Here is a 12,726-nt window from a genome sequence, read left to right on the forward strand (position 1 = left end):
GAGAATTAAACTTTAACGTAGACGATTAATATTGAAGTATTATTCAGTGTATTGAAAACAGAAGCCAAATGGAGTGAACATGCGCGGGTATAACGATATTTCAGTCATTATTCATTGTAAATATATTGAACTTAAAACGACGCAAAAAATTGGCGAAATATAACAGCAGAATCAAAAAGGGATCTTAAATGCGTAAAACCACGCAGACAAGTGGCATTATATTAATAATATTTATAATTTTCGTATACGCACATATCTATATAGGTATCTTTGTGTGATGTTTGAATTGGAAGTGGACACACGGACATGGAACGGAGTTGCCATTTGTCTATTTTTTATCTTAGTTTAGTGTGCCAATATGTAATTTTTCGATGATGTTATAATTAATCGAAGTTATGAAAACCAAATCGTTGTAAATGGTATAGGTAGGTACTTATAATCACAATAAATACGTTCGTAATACGTAACGTAGAATGTAATAAACAGGTAGGTACCTACATAAAACACAAACGTGTGTGTTTCGATAGGAGTTAAAAAATAGTTATTAATTATTTAGGTACCTATTATATAGTAGTTATCCGGTCAAAAACACCGTACAGCTTAACACGAAAAATGGTAATATTGTGATGTATCAGGCGAGTGTCTCAGGGTAAAATAAAATATATCGCAGACGGGATACGTACAGCCAGGTGCAGTATCGTGGTATTAATATAGTACGCGTTTGTCTCATCCGGAGTATCCGCGCAATAAATCCGTCTTGGAATCTTTGCGCCGCGCGTAATGTAGTAGGTACAGTAATGGTAATGCACGGTTTATGGTGTACGTCGGCGGCTACGGACAAGGTCACATCGGGGAGGGATCGATAATTTCCGCCGTCGCCGCCGCTGGGGGTTGCGCGCGCACCGTTCAGCCTCGAAACCAGCCGCGGACGACTCAGCGTCGTACCCCCCCACCGGGTGACCCAGTGATCCCGGTTCCCGGGCGCACCACCGACCCTTGGCGACCGTTTCTGCCGGCGACACCGTGACCCATTTCGCGGCGGCGGCCTATTTTCGACGGCCGCGATGAGCGTCCAGCCAGGCGGCGCGCCGCAGCCCGCATAATTCGTGCGTGTATAGGACGCATCGCGGCGACGTGTGGCGCGTAGGCCGACCAACTGGTACGCACTCGGCGAGGCCGCAAGTCGGGTGGTTGCGGCACATGTGGGGGTAACGGTATTTTATCGTATCACAAGCCGCGCCGTTCGGTGTACCTTCACGAGCAGCGTCAAAATAACCAGGTCCGACCACTCCGACCCACGCAAATATCGGGCCGCCGATGTATGTGTGTATAATATTAAAATATCATCGTGATGTACGCATGCGGTACGTACGCTAAAATACATATTATATTATTATACCATGTACGTACCGCGTACTGATCCGTTCGGTTCTGGCCGAGTTGTGCTGGTCCCCGCCAAAACTGAAAATGACCAGTTGAGGATTTTTCCTTGCAACCCCCCGAAACCAGTCGTTTTAAACTCTCGCCAAAGACTAAACGCATAATTATTGTTTTTATCCTTTGCGCGTGCAGTGTCGTCACATTACGTAGGTATATCCGAGTGTGCCGATCACAGAAACGGTTCAATCTGCAGAATTCTATGTACCTACATATCCATCACCGTTTTACGTATTACCTCAACCGTTTTAATTTTGATCTGCTACACGAAAAAAATTTTTTCGTAGTTAATAATAATTGTCTTTGCGGGAGTTAAATCGTATTCGGGTGGCGCAAAGTCCCCTCTTGGTTGCACTACAGAATTCCATACGCCAATTTTTTAGAAATTTTGTAGGTTTTTTACACATTTATAGTTTGAAGAATGTACATTTGGTGTACAAATTGATTGCCGATAAAGATGGTGTTACTATTTTTGTTGTATTATTTGTGATGTCAAAGTGTTTATTAATTATTCTTTTAAATGAATGATACCAAAATGATTATGATATTTGACTTCATACGTATCGTAAAACGAAAGAATATCTACTTTAATAAAACTATTAATGCAATGAGTATTGAACGAATTGTTATTTTTTTTTTTAACCATAAACCTTTATATTTTTATTGTAAGAAGAAAAGCAATATAAATTACACTACATACATTATTTATGTACGCATAGTTTGGATTGGAAAAATAGTAAAGTATACATAAACGTTAATTTAATAGACCTTTAAACTTTAAATTAAACGACTTGCACGATATTGGTCAGTTTAGTGTTTATAGACCGTTAAAATGTATCTTATTTTTGTGCGACCTTGTAGAGTTAATATGGCTTAAAATGCTTAAATGTAATATAAAAAAAAAAAAAAAAACTAAAAGCTCATTTAAATACTTTTAGTGGGGTTTCACGCTTTTTTCTCAACTCGAGGAATGTTCGTTGTCGAAATTATTGCTAGTTTATACGTAAATAGCATTTATAGGCAACGTATTTAATAAAACCTAATAAATGTATGCGTCACGCGATTATTATACACACTACACAGTGACATTATATTGATATTATGATATTATGACATTATGATACTTAGATGAGATTTAAAATAATATATAACCTTAGGTATCTATTCTATTAAACTAAAAATTTTAACATACACGGTTTCGGCTCGTTAGACTCCGGTAAAAGCAAAGATAATCGATATGTTGCAGCGCATAACGTAAATTCTACAAAAACTACATAAAAACACTTTTAGCAGTCTAAACCTATACTACTGTTGTATAAATAATGTGCAGTTTTAATACTATAAAAACAAATATTTATAATTCAAAATTGATCACCATAGTATACGTATAGTATAATATACGATATCTAACCGAACTCTAAATTGATGAAATTTATCAAAAGTAAAATAATATTAAAACTAATTTTAAAATTCTAAATTTTATTTTAATAAAATTCGATAATTTTTCTATACGATCAGAGAAACTAATAAAAAAAGTATGACATTATGAAACTTTTGAGAGCACGCTCTTAGTAAAAGCAATTGAAAACATTTTTACACGAACAGTGTATAGTATACTTATAAAATATATTCCATACTTTTTCTATAAAACATAAAATAAAAAAAAAAGCTTTTTAAGTGATATTTAATTCGAATCAATAGGATTAAGTTTAAAGATATAAAAAATAATACTTATATTTTTTCATTAAAATTTATAAAATTAACTTTAACTCATTAATTATAAAATATTAAGTAATTTAAATTATCGGTATTGTTAACTTTTAAATATTTAGTACTACTTATGGTATTAATTTTTTATATAACTCTATGTTGTGTATAATTTTTCATTTATTTTACATTCTAATTGGAGCGAGTTAGCGAAGAATATATTTGTATTACAATAATGTGTCTGTTTTTCTTATTCATGCTTATGTTTAGAAGCAGAAATTTGCTCTAATCTTCAATATTGTCTATTGAAAATTATTCTTTAGTAGTATAATTAGATATACTTTTTAATTCAAGAAAAAATAATTGTAGATACAAGAAATTTTTACTCAGTACTTATAGTTTATACTATTGTATCATTTTAGATAATTTTCAAAATATTTTGGCTCTCTTTTTCGATATTTATGAACATTTCAAAGAATATTGAAAAATTATAAAATGTTATACAAGGTTCTCTTATTTATTTTTACAGTACTTAATCCCAAAAAATACCTAAAATATAATATGTTCAACATTATTTTTGTATACAAGTTTAAAGTCAAAATTTCGAATAATTCAGATATTTCTAATGTTAAATAATAATAATTGTCTTTCAGAGAATTGAGTTAATTATAATTTAAAAAATATTAATCGTAGAAAAATTCTACTTTTATTTACTTACTATATATCTATTATCTATGTATTATAATTTTCTATACTTAGCAATATTACGATTTTTTATAAATCAGATTAATTACAACCAAAGTATAGGTCTTTAAAATAGTTGTGAATTTAAAATGAGATTTATATTAGTAAACATTTTATCCTTTAAGTAAAAGCTTGAAAATGTAATAAAAAGTTTTCCATGTGCTGTTTTTATAAAAAATTAAAAGTAACCTACAAAAATAATATTTAAAGCTTTTTTTTAATAATTATTTGAAGTCTAAATATTAATAAAATTAATATTGAGTTAAGAACTATCATATAACTTATTTAAATTATGTTATACAAAATATTATATAAATCATCAGAATTAATTACTTTATTCTATTACATAAACAATTATTTTTTATTTACATAATAACATTTTCAAATCATAAATAAGTTTTAAGCTGTTTATAATATCATGTACCTAATCATTTTATTCTATGGTATACAGCGATGATAATATATTGAATTATCAGTTATATGTGGTATTTTTGTCAAAGAATAATTTAAGTTACTGAAATAAAAAAATATTTATATCTAATAATAATACAAATATATGGCTAAGTAAGAACCTCATATCGAGCTTGCGAAATAATCATCACGGCCATACTCAGACATATTATTATTTTAGAATATTTCGGGAATCCATCGTACGAGTATTTAAACTAATAAAATATTATAATTATCGTAAACTCTTCAAGAAATCCTCGCGCCTATTACAACAGAAATAAATAAAGTAATACATTTTATATATACTATTATCAATGAAATAGAGTTCTATCAACTGATTTAATGCAAACCATGTATTATAAACATTAAACACGGATATAAATAATTAATGCTGTTGCTGATGCCGAAAATATGTAAAAAAAGAAGAATCAATTTACTAGTATTTACATTAATGTTTTATTGAATTCAAACGTAATACACCTATATATTATTATTACTTAGGTACTAAATTACAAGATTCACTTAAACACAATCAAAACCTATTATGGGACAGATGCGAATTCTTTGGTTTTCATAACTGAATCATATTAAATAAATTATGATAAAATATTTGAATTATTCATATTTACAGCAATAAAAGTTGTCAATAATAATATATTATATCAAAATAAAGTTTCAACTCCTATGTAACGTAACACTAGTTACTCACAGTAATCATAGAAATAAGCCTCTAGGTGATTTGTCCAAGTTTGTTATACATTGTTACGAAATTATATTTAATTGATCATCTACCAAAGATAGAAACATGTTTGTCCGTTTCACTTATTGTGTATTAAAATTTCTCTTGGTATTACATTAGGACGGACAAAGCACATATGGTTCGGTTGGGAAAAATCATACTAAAAATCACGTTTTAATATTTATTTTACAGATAGGTACCTCCTAATCTAGAACCCTTGTTATTAAATACTATTGTTACTCGGTAATTTTCAGTCGGGCGGTATTATGAAACTGTCATCGCTTCCGTGTTCTCCACGTGCGGCTGTCTTTAAACTATCCGATTCATAATCGCGTCGTTTTCGCGTCTTAGAGTTTCGAGAATGCCGACAGCGAATGTCGACCTATAATCAACACCATTGACGAGTACATATTAAACATCAGTGTTTTGCAGTAGGTAGCGAAACGAGTCTTGCCGATCACCTCCAGCCCGACGACACGTGTCATTTGCTTCCCAAAGAATACGGACTGAGCGACACGATAATATAAAATACACAAAATCACATAATTATATGTTTTCATATTATCGTTGACAAGTTTTTTGTAAGACTTTATGCTATATAAATTCATACACGTCTACAGTCGATGGATCGTTATTTATAGAAATATCAAATAAGAACTTATTTAATTTCTATATTACGTGTCATACAATTTATATATATATATATATAAATATAGCGGTATGTCTGGAAAATTAAAAAAAATAAAAAAATTGTCATTTTTAGTTCAACACTAAAAAGATAAATATATCAAGACATAAAATATTATTATTGTTGATCATCGTAGATTCGTTTATAGCTCGTCATCCGTCAGGTATACATAATACTTGGTAGGTATTAACTATTAACATTTCGATGAAAGGTAACTGTAATGCGTATTAATCCGTTGTTACGCTGTATCGTTTGGTTCTAGGCGCAGCCGATCCGAACGTTGTCGGTATTTTGATGAACATAAAATAATGTTTGAGTACCTACTGTTATGAATTTATGATAGTTGCGAAAGTTCGTCAGAAATAAACGCACCTTGAAGGACTCCGCGTTACAACGCAATGCTGTGTCAAATAAATGCTTTATTATTTAATAATAATAATAAAATCAATATTTGTATTTATATAATAATTATATGTGTTTACGTTCACTAATCGGCCATCTATTAGTATACACAAATATATTATAATACATTAATATTTCTATTTAAAAAATTCCAAAATATTACTTATGCATATTCTCTAAACATAAAATATCAAGATATTATTTAACAATTAAAAATATTGTTTAAAATAATTATAATATTTTTGAACTTACGAATTCATTTACAACACAGGGAATTTTGCATAGTGATACTGGTTTAAATGGGTACTATTCCTTTAAAGAATTATTTATATTAGGCACTTAAAGTAAAAAAAAAACCATATTAATACAATATGTTCTCGCATATAGCAATTAAAAATAAAAATAAAAAAAAAATAAATATTTTTAGTACAGAAGTATACTTCAGTCTATTATTAAAATTAAATACATGGTCGCATGGGTATATTTGTTTTTATTCATTCTTGATTTATTTAATTTAATTAGCTGAATAATATTATAATAGCTTATTATAAAACAGTTTTACAGAGGTAAAACTTTTTTAATAAATAAAAATATAATTCGTTATTTTATTAAACCTTTACGAATCACCAAAGCTTAAAATAAAAAAATATAGAACATTATTGGAGGCTTATAAACATAATAAGTATATTGATTTTATATAATTATTTGTTATTATTTTGATAAAATATTAAAAAATATTTTTTTACGTTTTTAAGTGACACGCATTTTTAAATACCTAAATTCATATTTTATGCATGATTAACAAAATAATTCGTAGTATTAAATTTAAGCAAACTTTCATACTAGCATTAGGTACTATAATTTAACATAATACCATTATGACTACTATTCATAGTTAATTTTGCTAGTACCTAAGCAGTCCTATTAAGCTAATAATATATTTTATCTCAATAACAAATATTCTTATATTAGATTTTAAAATAGCCAAAATTATTGTATTGTATTCATATAAGATTTTTATATACAATGTATTCAATAAAATATAATATTATGTGTAAGTTACTACTTTATTATTTATTATATAATAAATAATAATAAACATAAAACTATAGTTTTACCGTTATTTGATAACGAAGTAAAAAGTATAATTATTTTTAACTCAATAAAAATGAGTATATTATATCAAATGTTAATTTACACATTTTATTATTCATTCATTATAGTAATATTTTTAATAACTACATTATTGGTTTCCACCCACGTATGTTTCCACCTATCTAGGTAATAGCAGTATACCCGTATTGTGTATTATGACTTTACGATACTCAAGTAGGTATAGTTGTAATTAATACACAACATTATAATATAGAATACAAAAATTAAAAATAAATAAAATTAATGGGTAACATTTTGACAACAACATCCTACATATTCGAGGTAGAAGTTCAATTATTACTTTTTGATGTAATTTACTACGTAATATTTCAAACACATACATGCAAAAAACTATATTATATTAGCAACGCCCGCCGAATAGCGCCAACGCCATCGTTAACAATTCATACGAAAATTCAATTGTGATACTATACTATATTATAGTATATTACTATTATGAAGGTAAACTGATTAAACTCCACACTTGTCCACAAAACAATATAATATTTTTAAATGTATTGTTTTATACCAATTAATACTATTTAAATGAAATTAGAATAATATAAGTTCAACCACCAAATATAACGAAATATAATATAACATACTTTTTATAATTTTATAACTTTATAATATATTAAAAAAATTAATATGTTTTAAAAAGTGTTGGTGCAGAAGTTTGATAACAAATGAAGCATTTGGTGAATCATAGAGCCTGGTAAGTATATTGTAAAAATTATATATTTTGAATCAAAGGTAAATGTGAGACTTTGGGTTCATGAGGATTAACTTTTGATTATTTTTGAAATAGAACTTTATATAATATACCAATAAGAAAGATGATTTTGTTGATGAAAAGTATATAAACAGTCAAATGTAGGTTTATACCACCCCTGGTTTGATAAGGTATTGATTATTAATCATTTCATATTATTCTATTGTTGTCTAGTATCTAAATACCGGAGGTTGATGCCTTATTAGAACACGGAAGACTCGTGCAAGTCTATTTCATTAGTATTTTATATTTTTATTCAGAAGAATAATGAACACACTTCAAATGATAATTAATAATATCTTGAATTTATACTTTTATACTTTGATAAATATAAAAATCATAATAAACCACTTATATAAATTTGCTCTAAATGTAAAAATCATAATAAACCACTTATGTAAAAATGCTCTAGATGTATATTGTCATAGGAATTGTATATATTAAATCGTAAAAAGTGTTATTAATATGCAGTTGTTTTTAATTTTAAAATAACACAAAGTATTTCAAGCCCGTACCAATTAATTTCGAAATGATTATTTTTGATAACCTTACATTATTCATTAAGTATATTTAAAATATATATATAGTTTATATTATATACATAAATGTGTACAGACTTACAGTTTATACTATAAATGATTATTATACATTCATGTTCATAAAATAAATAAATAATTTGAAAAACAATTAATAATTAATAATAATTTCATTTTAATAAATTTAAAAACATATCTTGTATTGGAATTTTTTTTTGTTTTTTCATTAAGTGTATTACTTTATATAATGTATGGTTTGATTAAGGCGTTAGGGTAGTTGTTATTATTTATTATGAAGAGACAATAATAATAAAGATACATATTTTTTATTATTGTTAATATTTATAATTACATAGTATTTTTATAATTATCATAAGCACATATAATTATTATAGTTATAACCTTATAATAATAAATTTAAGAGAGTAAGAGAGACTATTAGATCATTTTAAATGTTTATTTTTTTAAAAGAAGGTGAGTTTGAATTACATAATTAATAATTATATATTAAAATATAACTCTATTAGCTATAAGTTAGCACTAAAGGTGTTTTTTATACAGAGAAAATAAGTTTAAATAGTAAATTTAAAACAGTTTATTATTTATCATAATACCTATATTTTGTGAATATATGAATCGTATAAAACATAGTTTTGTAGTTAAAATGAAAAATATTTTAGAATCATTTTCTAAGACTAAAACCTTATAAATAATTACTATTATTTGTTCTACAAGTAGTTTATCTTCTGTCTAGATAACCTTTTAAATGTTTTAATGTTTGGTTTAAATTGTTTAACTACTCGTATGATATTTATGTTTAAAGTTGTTGTAAAGAATATTTCAATAAGTTTTACGAAACTTTTTTTTAAACAAATATTTTTTTTGTAAAACATAAATAAAACATAAATTTCATTTATTGTAAATACCACTAGTTAGATTGTTAGGTATTTAATTTTTATTTAACTATCATTAAGTGAAAAAAATAACATCAGGTTTTGGGTTTAAAGTTTAAATATTTTTATGGTTTTTACAAACTTGTTTGATTTTTTTAATTCCGAACAAAAAGTCTGTAAATATTGAGTATTAATTTGTTTTACAAATATATTGTTTTATTTTTTGAGATTAAAGTTTACAAGTGCAGCACATTAAAAATAATCTAAGAACCACATTATTATTACTGTTATTATCTCTTATTTACCGATAATCTATAAATTATTAAAATTTTAAACTTATTTAATATATTTAATGTTTTAATATTTGAAAGCATTATACAACAAAACACACTTTTAATAGAAAAATACCGCAAGATAGCAAAAACTAAAAGGTTTTATTGGGTACACGCGTACTTAGCCTTAGCAATTATATAACTAATGGCAAATATTATCATATATTATTTACCTATTTAAGTCGTGAGAACTGTAACGCGTGTTGAAGAGAAGTTTAGGTATTAAATATTGCAGTAGTAGGTATATTGAAAATTTGTACACTATTTATCATTATGCATAATTTCAAGTAGATACGAATATATTTCGTCTGTGTGATTTTAAAAACTGTTGATCATGTGAAACTCAAAAAATGATAATATTTATTGTATAAATTATAAACAGATATTTAGGAAAATATTAATTTTTAATTAATATCACGATTAAAATGTTAAATTACTAATAACATATAATATACATTTCACATTCATGTGTGCAGTTAAATAATTAATTAATGGGTCGAAGAGAGGAGGAAAAAATCTCGAAAATTTATCAACATATCAAAAAACCATGTAAAAAAAAAAAAAAAAAATTGAAACATTAATTTGTATACTAACAAAGGTTCCAGATGTATTTGTTAATTGTTATACACTTCCTCCACGTTTAAAATATAAAAAAAATAGCTTAAACAATTGCTATAGTTCGTGCCGTGTAATCTCGTTTTTGTTCGTATGCGGCGGTTAAGGGAAATATTAATTTTTTTGCAATTTCACTGTTATTAATTTGCCACAGCATTGATAAATTAATCGTGTGCCGCCCGTTTGGCGTTTGAATTTCGAAACTTAATTGAAAATATTATAATGATACAATATTATGATAACGCATATTTATTATTGTCATGTAACTGTAATATATATGATGTATTTATGTACCTATAAACCATCATAGTTCATGTATATAAAGTAATTCACCTACAGGCATACTCACTCTCAATTTTTCCTTTACTTGTAATTTTTTATAAACTCTGATTTTTAGAATTTTTAAATATACTTAAAGACCATATTTTCACAGTATAGGCATTTTTTGTATTACTTAAGGAGTATTCTTTAACTATATAAACTTCTATTTTTCAATTGAATGAAATTCCCATTTTGTATAGTACATTTTTTAGCAGATAATTCGGTGCTGAAAAATTTGACGTACAAAAAATCAAAATTCAAACTAGTTATTTTTTGAGTAATAAACTATGGATAGTACCTGATGATAATATAAATTCATATGGTATAAAGTTTTCCATTTAAATAGTTTGCGTATAATAAATACTAGGTAATAGGTATATCTATCCAATATTATAATAATTTTATTTATTTAGTGTATATATATTTTTTTTTAAACTTTGAATCGCCTAATTTAAAATTCTAATAAGTAGTTTCCTAATTATTAAAAAGTTAATACTAAAGACTTATCCTTAAATCTAATTTCAAGTATAAAATAGATGTAATATACTTTAACTATTTTTATAAATAATAATGATTTTGATAGATTAATATTAATTATTAAATATTAATCTTGTCAATTTGTCAACCTAACCTTGTCCTTATATCTTCCAAACAAATTATTATGGAATTCGTATCCTACGCTTGCAAAGTTAAACAACTCAAAAACTATGTGTGAAAATATCGATCTTAATACTACAAAATATTTAGAAAAATTATCCATTGATTTATAAATAAGGTATTGTAATTTAAAATAACAGTAGCTTGTATCTCCAAAGGAGACTCCACAAGTAAAGGTAGTAAAAAAACATCTCATGAATTTGAATATAATATGGGCTTTAAGTATATAATATTATAGTGAATATAATAGTTTATAATAGTGAATCGTTACTATATCTAATTGTTATATTAGAAAAAATACGAATAATTATTCTCTCCGCCATCGTCTGTTATTATTCGCTAGTAGACATAGGTACTAAGTTTTTTTGTTAAGGAATTAATGCAATTCGTACGTTAAACTTTCTTGAACCGGGGTACAATAATTCGATTATAACGTTTTGCTGCCCCGGGCGAAATCCGACAAAAAAAAAAGTACTATTTGACCATTTTACCCTTTTCGGGGTACGCGTATACCTCTATTCCAAAATTATACTCGAACACGAATAACGATAATATCGTTATCCGACTACGTATTACGCGCGTCAATATACGATTATAATTCATATTATTATTATTATTATTGTAAAACAGTGCGCGCGGACAATATCGTTGTTAAAACAATGATATTGTCGTGATAATATTATTATTATTAATAATATAGAGGTAGTGGTCGCCGTGGTGCCGGAGTAGGGCCACACGCGGTCGGTTCAAACGCGCCCAGGCAACGGCGAACCAGTTTCAATACGACCGGTCCGCGGTCTGGTGCAGTCGGCGCGCGCGCAGTTTCGGTGCGAGTGCAATTATTATTATATTTGATACGTGCGCGTACAGTTTTCGCGGTGCATCGCCGTTTTTGCACGATATTTTCTCGGGGTTTTTTTTTTTTTTCATTTCTACAATTGTTCGTGTGCCAATTCGAAGAAAATGACTAAAAGGCTCGGCGTGGGTTCACGTTCGATTTTTAAATGTTTCTAAGAGACCATGGTGAGTGTTAAGTTTTTTGGACCGTAACCCTATCGTATGATATTATGAAGCTTTTGACCACGCCACACTGCAACCTAGGTACCTTTATACATATTATTATATTTATGTATATTGTACATTCATTGTACGACCTACCCACCTGCCTACTTACACGCGTCCTACGATGGAGTATAGTAGAATAGCATTTGAACATTTGCAAATTGTTGGCACGGTTTGTGGTGATTTAATTTAATTACCTACCCACAAACCACCGCG

General features: G+C 27.4%; 1 long non-coding RNA gene and 1 pseudogene across 1 annotated transcript in view; one reads left to right on the top strand and one right to left on the bottom strand.

Moving 5' to 3' along the window:
* The window catches only part of LOC112595853, a 35,673-nt gene that overhangs the window by 6,396 nt on the left and 16,551 nt on the right, over window positions 1–12,726 (bottom strand). The gene's annotated exons all lie outside the window — the stretch shown is intronic.
* Window positions 12,474–12,726, top strand: part of LOC112595852 — a 44,003-nt pseudogene continuing 43,750 nt past the window's right edge.

Source organism: Melanaphis sacchari, unplaced genomic scaffold (genome assembly GCF_002803265.2).
Source record: "Melanaphis sacchari strain LSU unplaced genomic scaffold, SCAv2.0 Contig2_pilon_pilon, whole genome shotgun sequence".
Lineage (NCBI taxonomy): Eukaryota > Metazoa > Arthropoda > Insecta > Hemiptera > Aphididae > Melanaphis > Melanaphis sacchari.